Source organism: Octopus bimaculoides, chromosome 3, assembly GCF_001194135.2.
Source record: "Octopus bimaculoides isolate UCB-OBI-ISO-001 chromosome 3, ASM119413v2, whole genome shotgun sequence".
In the NCBI taxonomy this organism is placed as follows: domain Eukaryota; kingdom Metazoa; phylum Mollusca; class Cephalopoda; order Octopoda; family Octopodidae; genus Octopus; species Octopus bimaculoides.
Window position 1 is genome coordinate 35,735,480 of NC_068983.1, and position 8,664 is coordinate 35,744,143.

Below are 8,664 nucleotides of genomic sequence, written 5' to 3' on the forward strand. Positions count from 1 at the left end.
ATATATATATATATTTATATACATATATATATAATATATACTAATATATACTTTTGTTATTTACACCACCTGTCCTCGTCTGTTGTTGTTATTTGTATATTCTCCCATATATATATATATATATATATATATATATATATATACACACACACACACACATATATATATATATACATACACCATACACCACAGGTGAATCGTTGGAGATTTTCTTCCTCCGTCTTCCCTTCTATTGGACTTTCCTCTGTTTCCAAAGAAGAGCGTCTGCTCAAAACTTTAAACCAACTTCCTTTCCTTCCCTGAGTGTCTGCCAATACTTTACATGTACCATGTCCTTGTGTTGTTGCTTTTTTTGTGTTTGTTCTTTTTTGGATTTACTATATATGTGTGTGTATATATATATATATATATATATATATATATATATATATATATATATATATATATATATATATATGGATATATATACATGAACACTACCAGGACTAGAGAAAAAGTTTCAGGTGTGGAAATACTCTCTCAAAGCACACACAGGGACCAAAGAAGTCAAAAGCTGCCTGTGGGACTTGAGCTCAGATCTCCAGGCGTTCTTCCATTGGACCAAAGCAATCATTTAAATTTCTCTATCCAGTTTAGTAACTTTATTCTTACCAGCAAGAATTGTAATTCATGTCATAAGAACTTCATAAAGCTTCAAGAGAATGTGAGATTGTTTTTTTTTGAAATAGTATATAGACACATAGCTCTAAATAATATAAAGTAAAATGGATAGAAAAATTTGAAGGTTTGTTTTGGCCCGATGGCAGACCACCTATCAAATTTACAGAAGATGTGGGTTCAAGTCTCAGAGGCAGCCTTCAACTTTTTTTTTATCTAAAAGGGTTTTTCACTCCAATATTTACATACTATTGCTTATAGCTTCATGTGTGTACTTTGAGATATATTATTACTAAAAACAATTTGTGTGTGTGTAAGAGTATGAAAAAACAGATGTGATACAATCATCACTCTTGTGTTAACATCCATTTTTCCATGCTTGTATGGGTCGGACAAAATTTGCTGGGGCAGATGATATTTCCTTGGCTTGGAGACAGATGAGGATAGGTAACAGAAATGGAGCATTCAACCACATAACATCTGCTTCAATGAATTTCATTTGATCCAAGCAAGCATAGAAAAGTGGATGCTAAAATGAAAAATATGATGATGATGATAATATGTGTGGGAGTATACATGTGTAGGCATATATGTGATGGCTGTAAACAAGCATCACTGTCATACAAGAGGTGTTGTTCATTTCCAGCTTTCCATGAAAAACATCTGATCATGGGAAAAATATCACCTTGCTTGGAAACAAGTAAGGGTCGGTGACTGGAAAAGCATTCAGCTGTAGAAAATCTACCTCAACAATTTCCTCCTGATCCATGTAAACATGGCATGGTTAACGTGAAAAGGTGATGATGGTGATGACATATCTTACCATTAGTTGTTTCAGTTATTAGACTGGGGCACTTGCCTTGGAGAATTTTTAGTTGAATGAATTGACCCCAGTACTTATATTAAACCAGATACTTATCCTGTCAGTCTCTTTTGCCAAACCGCTAAGTTATGGGGACATAAACACACCAACACCAGTTGTCAAGTGGTGATGGCGATGGGCAAACACACACACAAGCTTCTTTCAGTTTCTTATTTCTTTATTGCCCATAAGGGGCTAAACATAGAGGGGACAAACAAGGAGAGACAAACGGATTAAGTCGATTACATCGATTCCAGTGCGTAACTGGTACTTAATTTATCGACCCCAAAAGGATGAAAGGCAAAGTTGACCTTGGCGGAATTTGAACTCAGAACGTAGCAGCAGACAAAATACCGCTAAGCATTTCGCCCGGCGTGCTAACATTTCTGCCAATTCGCCGCCTTTCAGCTTCTTTCAGTTTCTACCTACCAAATCCACTCACAAGGTTTTGCTTGGCCCAAGGCTATAACAGAAGACACTTGCCCAAGGTGCCACACAGTGGGACTGAACCTGGAACCATGTGGTTGGGAAGCAAGCTTCTTACTACACAGCTATGTTTACACTCGCAAAACTTGAAGGAAAACCATCATTCTTATAAGAAGAATTTTGATGAAATTGAAAGATGTCTACCATAAAAAATTAAAACTAGGCTGATGAAATTGTTTAAATAGTATTATTTTATTTAGTAACAAGGCTAAGTGGCTACTGAATAGAATTGACCCTTAGAAAATAGCGGAACAAAATTAAAATAATCTTGTGCATTGAGAATGGTTTGCTATTGTTTCTACCAAGTTTATTTCTTTAAATGATATTTTAAACTGGAAAGATAAACAACATAGCTTGGAGAGACTGGAAGGTGGAGGAGAGAGAGAAAGAGCTCTTAGAATATTATCACTTTTTGCTTATGAGGCCGATGAAAAAAAAAGTGAGGGGGAGGAGAGATGGATAAGAGGGAAAAGAGAGGGAGAATGATGACTGAATAAAGGCATATACACACATGTATACAGTATATATGTAAACATATAAATTATATATATATGGAATAAAGGGAAAGAAAAGATAATTAGAGAGAAGGAGACAGAGGTGCAGAGATGAGAAAAAGAAGAGGAATAGTTGGAGAGAGAAAAAGACAGATATAAAGACTATGAGAGAGAAAGACAGAGGACAAGAAATTTCTTAAAATATATTCAAACTTTACTGTATTATTATCAGACATGTGAGGTGTTGTGTGGTTGAGTTCTCAGGCGTTTTTTTGTTTAATGTTTTATCATGAGGTGTAGTGGTGTAGCAGGGGAGTAGGGGAGAGAACAAGGGAACATTGATAGCAGTGTGGGTGAGTTCTGGGTGGGGATAGCAGAAGAGAACAACAACAACAACAATTACTACTACTAGCAACAACGATGATGATGATGATGATGATGACGACGACGACCACGGTGATGGTAGAGGCATTACATTTAAAGATATAAAATCTGGTCCGCCTCTCATTTTGAAATTGTTTTTTAATTGCAAAAAAATTATTTCCTTGATAAAAATTAAGCATTGTTGCCGTCATAAAGAAAAAGAAATGAGAGAGAGAGAGAGAGAAAGACAGAGAGACAGACAGACAGAGAAAGGAATGGTAGGTGGTTGGGTAATCACTTTTCTTTTTCAACTCAATGTCACTAGAACGGATGTAGAAGGAAATCGTTGACTACACCCCTTTAATAAAGACAGTTAAGTGTCATGTTTGTTGCTGTCATCATCATCATAACCACAATTTCATTCTCCTCTTCCCATTCCTCTCCACTTCTCATTTACCCCTTCCTTTTTTCCTTCCCATTGAAAATAAGCATAACCTGAGAAATCACCCAATTATTTGTTTGAATCTCAAATACGTCAAACTTTCCAGTGGCTTAATGCAGTGATTCCCAACCGGTTTCATGCAAGACAATTTTTCCAAGGACTGAGGGATCACGCACATAACAAAACAAGTACACAATACATAATTCAATTATTACATATATATAGGCACAGGAGTGGCTGTGTGGTAAGTAGCTTGCTTACCAACCACATGGTTCTGGGTTCAGTCCCACTGCGTGGCACCTTGGGCAAGTGTCTTCTACTATAGCCTCGGGCCGACCAAAGCCTTGTGAGTGGATTTGGTAGACAGAAACTGAAAGAAACCCGTCATATATATGTATATATATCTGTATGTGTGTGTGTCTGCTTGTCCCCCCCAACATCGCTTGACAACCGATGCTGGTGTGTTTACGTCCCCGTAACTTAACGATAGAATAAGTACTAGGCTTCCAAAGAATAAGTCCTGGGGTCGATTTTCTTGACTAAAGGCGGTGCTCCAGCATGGCCACAGTCAAATGACTGAAACAAGTAAAAGAGTAAAAGAATGCAAAAACACCCAGCAGATTGTGATAGTCAATAAAACAGAAATAAACTTCATTCTTTCTGTGCAGTCCAGGACAAAATTACCAACGTCTCAATGATTGGGAACCCCTGGTTAAGGAGTCTAAAACAGATACGGCTAACATTTGACACTTAAAATAATAATCCTTTTTTATTTTTTGCACAAGGTCAGCAACTGGTTCTAAGTTTATTGACCCCCAAAAGGATGAAAGGTAAAGTCAACCTCAACAGAATTTGAACTCCGACAGACAAAATGCCATTAAGCATTTTGTCCAGTGTTGCTAACAATTCTGTCAGCTCATCAATAATAATAATAATAATAATAATAATAATAATAATAATAATAATAATAATAGTAATAATATGGAAAATGAATTAAAGGTGAAGATAGTGCCAATTATTGTTTGGTCCTTAGGGACAGTATCAGAAGGCATCAAGAGGAATATAAAGGAAATCAGAATAGAGTGCCCAGTAGAACTGTTACAAAAGGTTTGTCTCCTTGCCACGGCCAGAATAATGAGGAAAGTATTAGATAGTTGAAAAGAACAATGGCATGGCACCGTAGGCTGCAGGCAGCAAGACTGCTATGCATGCAAGTCTCCAGGAATTCCAACAAAACCTAAGATAAAAAGAAATAATAAAAATAATAATAACTGCAGCGTGGAAGATGTTCATAAGCCAGTTAAGAACACACAAAAAACCGTTAGTTCACTTCATTTAAACTTAATTTAAAATTAAATTAAATTAAAATGAAATTAAATTTAAATGTTGAAGTGAATCTAATGTTTTTTTGTGTGTTCTTAAATTGCTTATAAACACCTTCCAAGCTGCTATTGTTTTTGCTTCAGCACACAATCTCAGATCAAGTCACTTGCTATGCAAGCACATCTCCATCATCATCATCCTCATCAAAATAATAATAATAATAATAATAATAATAATAATAATAATAATAATGGTGTCAAATTTTGCCATAAGGGCTGCCATTTTGGAGGAAGGGATGTGACGATTACATCAACCCCAGTTTTTTCACCGGTTCTTAATTTATTGACCCCGGAAGAATGAAAGGCACAGCTGACCTCGGCATAAGTTGAACTTAGAACACAGTGATAAATGAAATACTGCTAAGCATTTTGCCAGGCGCGCTAATGGTTCTGCCAGCTCACCACTTTGAATAATAATAATAATACTTTCTACTATAAGCACAAGGCCAGGAATTTGAGGGGTAGGGGATAGTTGACCACACTGACCCCAGTACTTTGATTGTACTTAATTTATCAACCCAGAAAGGATGAAAGGCAAAGTCGACCTTGGCAGAATTTGAATTCAGTATGTAGCAACAGATGAAATTCCGCTAAATATTTCGTCCAGCATGCTAATGATTCTGCCAGCTCGCTACCTTGAATAATAATAATAATAATAACTGCCCTGATGCAGTACCAGGCAGTGGCTCTCATGACTTCTGATCTTAACTAATTGGAAGTGTTATCATGTACATTGTTTTGTCTTGGGTTACAGCAAATATTCTGCTCAATACCACAAATTTGCTTGTCATGCTTGACCATAAAATCTACCAATTCACATCATGAATTGGTAGATTTTTTATTTTTAAAATTTTTTTTTACAATAACAAAATTGACAGAATTTATTGATTTTTTAAAAAAATTAGCATAAAAACAACAAATCTGAGGTATAAATGGCTAAATCGACAACAAAGCACAGGTGTATATTAGTATGTATGTGTATATGTATGTGTGTGTGCGCATATGCATATATATGTTTGTGTTCATCCCATCTCCTACTTGACAACCGGTGTTGGTTTGTTTACATCCCAGTAACTTAGCAGTTACTGAGACCAATAGAATAAGTACCAGACTAAAAAAAAAAAAGTAAAAGGAAAAACACAATATTTGAGCTGACGAAGATGTGTCTATGCAGTCGCTTGACCTGCCAGAAACAGTAGCTAAATCACTAGTTATGGCCATCTTAACAAAAAACAAAAAAAAAACAAAAAAAAAACACAATGGATAATGTAGTCCAAGATAAACTATGTAAAACGAAAATAGGATGGCCAAAGTTGAAATACCTTTAATCACAGAGTCTGCTTGATCAGAGTTGAATTGAGATTAAAACTGGAACAAGACAAATATTGAAACCAAAATTTAAAATAACAGAGCGATATCTATTCCGCCACCCTACTCCATCACCACATTTCTCTTTAACACATAAATCTTGGTATTCTAATGGCACACCGTGAAATAATTTGATGCTACCCAGCTCCTCCATCATTCTCTATCGCTATGTCAAACATGCCAACCACAAGAATGAATGAATGCATTTATTTCATTCTCTTCACCACGAAGGAATGTTATTACTCCTTCACTCTCCTTTATACCCATACATGTGAAATATTAATTCAAGATAATACTTGTTCTGTTGACAATAAAATCTGGCTGTGAATCCAACATAAGTTTGCAAAACATGTGTGATTAGAAGCTTAATAGGCGAATTGGGATAACTGATTATTTTCTACATAGGAGTTCTAAGGAAAATAATTCTTTCTAATTTAGGCACAAGAGCAGTAGAGAGTGTTAACCGATACCACCAATTCCAATATGAAACTGGTATCTTTATTTTATCAACTCCAAAAAGCGGATGAAAGGCAAAGTTGACCTCAGCAGAATTTGAACCGAGAACATAAGTCAAAATAAATACCACAAGGCATTTTATCAGGCGCTCTGATAATTCTACCAAATCTACCACTCTGAATAATAATATTCTTTCTACAATAGACACAAAGCCTGAATTTTTGGTGAGAAAAGCTATTAGATTACATTGACCCCAGTGTGTAACTGGTACTTAATTTATCACCCTGAAAGGATGAAAGGCAAAATCAACCTTGTAAGAATTTGAACTCAGAACATAGAAAGCCGGAAGAAATGCTGCTAAGCATTTCTTCGAACGATTCTGCTAGTGAATTGATTTGTCGCATTTTGTTTTTATTCAGCCTCTTAATCACAGAAGCCTTTTTACAAAATCTTATCAAGTGATCAAAAGTCACAGTGTGTCTTTCACCAAACCTTAAACCATTTTCAAAGAGTTTATTGTGTGGGTTCCATGACACAGCCAATTATAGGAACGTGATTTAAACAGTTCATCTCCATGTACTGTAAATAAAAGGCAACTATAGAGTAAATATAAGGCAAAAGTCAGCCTAGTGGAGTCAATGCTGTCAAACTCAGAAAAACAAGCTAAGGAGCTGCTCGCTTGTCAATACACATACCTCTGTCACTTACAGCAGAGAATTTTAACCAAGCCAATGTAACAAACAACAGCTAAATGGACTGGAGATGACAAACAATGGCTCCTTTGGTTTCAAGTCCCACATTACTACTGGAACAGCTTTGTGTGTGTGCTGTTATCAGTGCAATGGGTTATATATGTATTGTTCATAATTACATACATCTTACTATACATTTTATGTTATGCAACATGCACTGCTAAGTGGTCATAAATATCATTTTAACGTCCACGTTTCTATGATTACATGAGTCAGATGGAATTTGCTGCGGCGGATTTTCGACGGCTGGATGCCCTTCCAGTTGCCAGCCCTCACCTCTTTCCACGTAAGGTAATACTTCCTTAAGACCAGCTATGCTTTTACAGAAGATTGGAAACTAAAGACACTGCTTGCATGACGGTGACACTCATTTACGATTATCACATTATTACAAGACAACGAAACAGTAACACACACAAACACACATGACGGGTTTCTTTCAGTTTCCGCTAACCAAATGCACTCACAAGGCTTTTGATCAACTCGAAGTTATAATATAAGGTGTCACATAATAGGACTCAAACCTATGTGGCTGGGAAACGAACTGGTTTCGTGTTCACTCGCAATTTGTGTGTGTGTGTGTGTGAGTGCGCATGCACACACATACATGCCACTGAGATACTCATAAAAATAACCGATATAGATAACACAAAAATACAATGCTACAGTGTACTACAGAATATATTTAAAGAGGCGGGAATTTACATATGACAATAATACAGTGTTGGATAAGAATGTACAGATATACTTTGTCGTACACTTTAACATTGAAGCAAACCAATTTTGTTAATCGAACTAGTTGTCAAAGTGCGTGTTGCGCGCGCGCAAATTGGTTTATGGGTTTATAAATAATGCCTCGTTGGACAGTTAAAGAGGGTATTCAGAGAGTTTTTAAAATCTCCACACAGGACTGAAACTAGTCTTCTTTTTCTGTTCGATAAGGCAGTGTATACTCAAACAAAATGTTTATATCTGTCTACACGGTTTTGTCTAAACACGTATTGACGTGTTTCTGCGAAGATATTTTATCAACATACTAGCAGTATAACCCGACCTTGTCCGGGTGCGACTTATTATGCCATCTACGATAAGTCTTGCTAGCTGAAAATCAACTAAAAAAGAAAGCCTTACAACGAAAAAACCCTTATGATGTAAATATGTTCATAATTCAAAAGACGATGAAATTAATAGGGAAAGTCTGAAGGCTGCTTTGCGTAAAATTATTAAGCATACGTAAATTTCATCCGTGTAATTGGCTATAGAAATGCTTGTGCAAAACAACTTTTTGCGCTGCCCTGATTATACATAGCAGGGTAATCCCTTTTCACAGGAGCTAGGATGGCAATTTGTGATGAAGCAATTGCTGTCGATCTGTTGCTAAACAGTTTTGCCAGAATTCTAT

The 8,664-nt window shown here is 36.1% G+C and overlaps 1 protein-coding gene across 8 annotated transcripts in view; it reads right to left on the minus strand.

Annotated features, from left to right (window-relative positions):
* The window catches only part of LOC106877319 (tyrosine-protein kinase CSK), a 342,382-nt gene that overhangs the window by 113,509 nt on the left and 220,209 nt on the right, over window positions 1–8,664 (minus strand). The window lies entirely within an intron of this gene.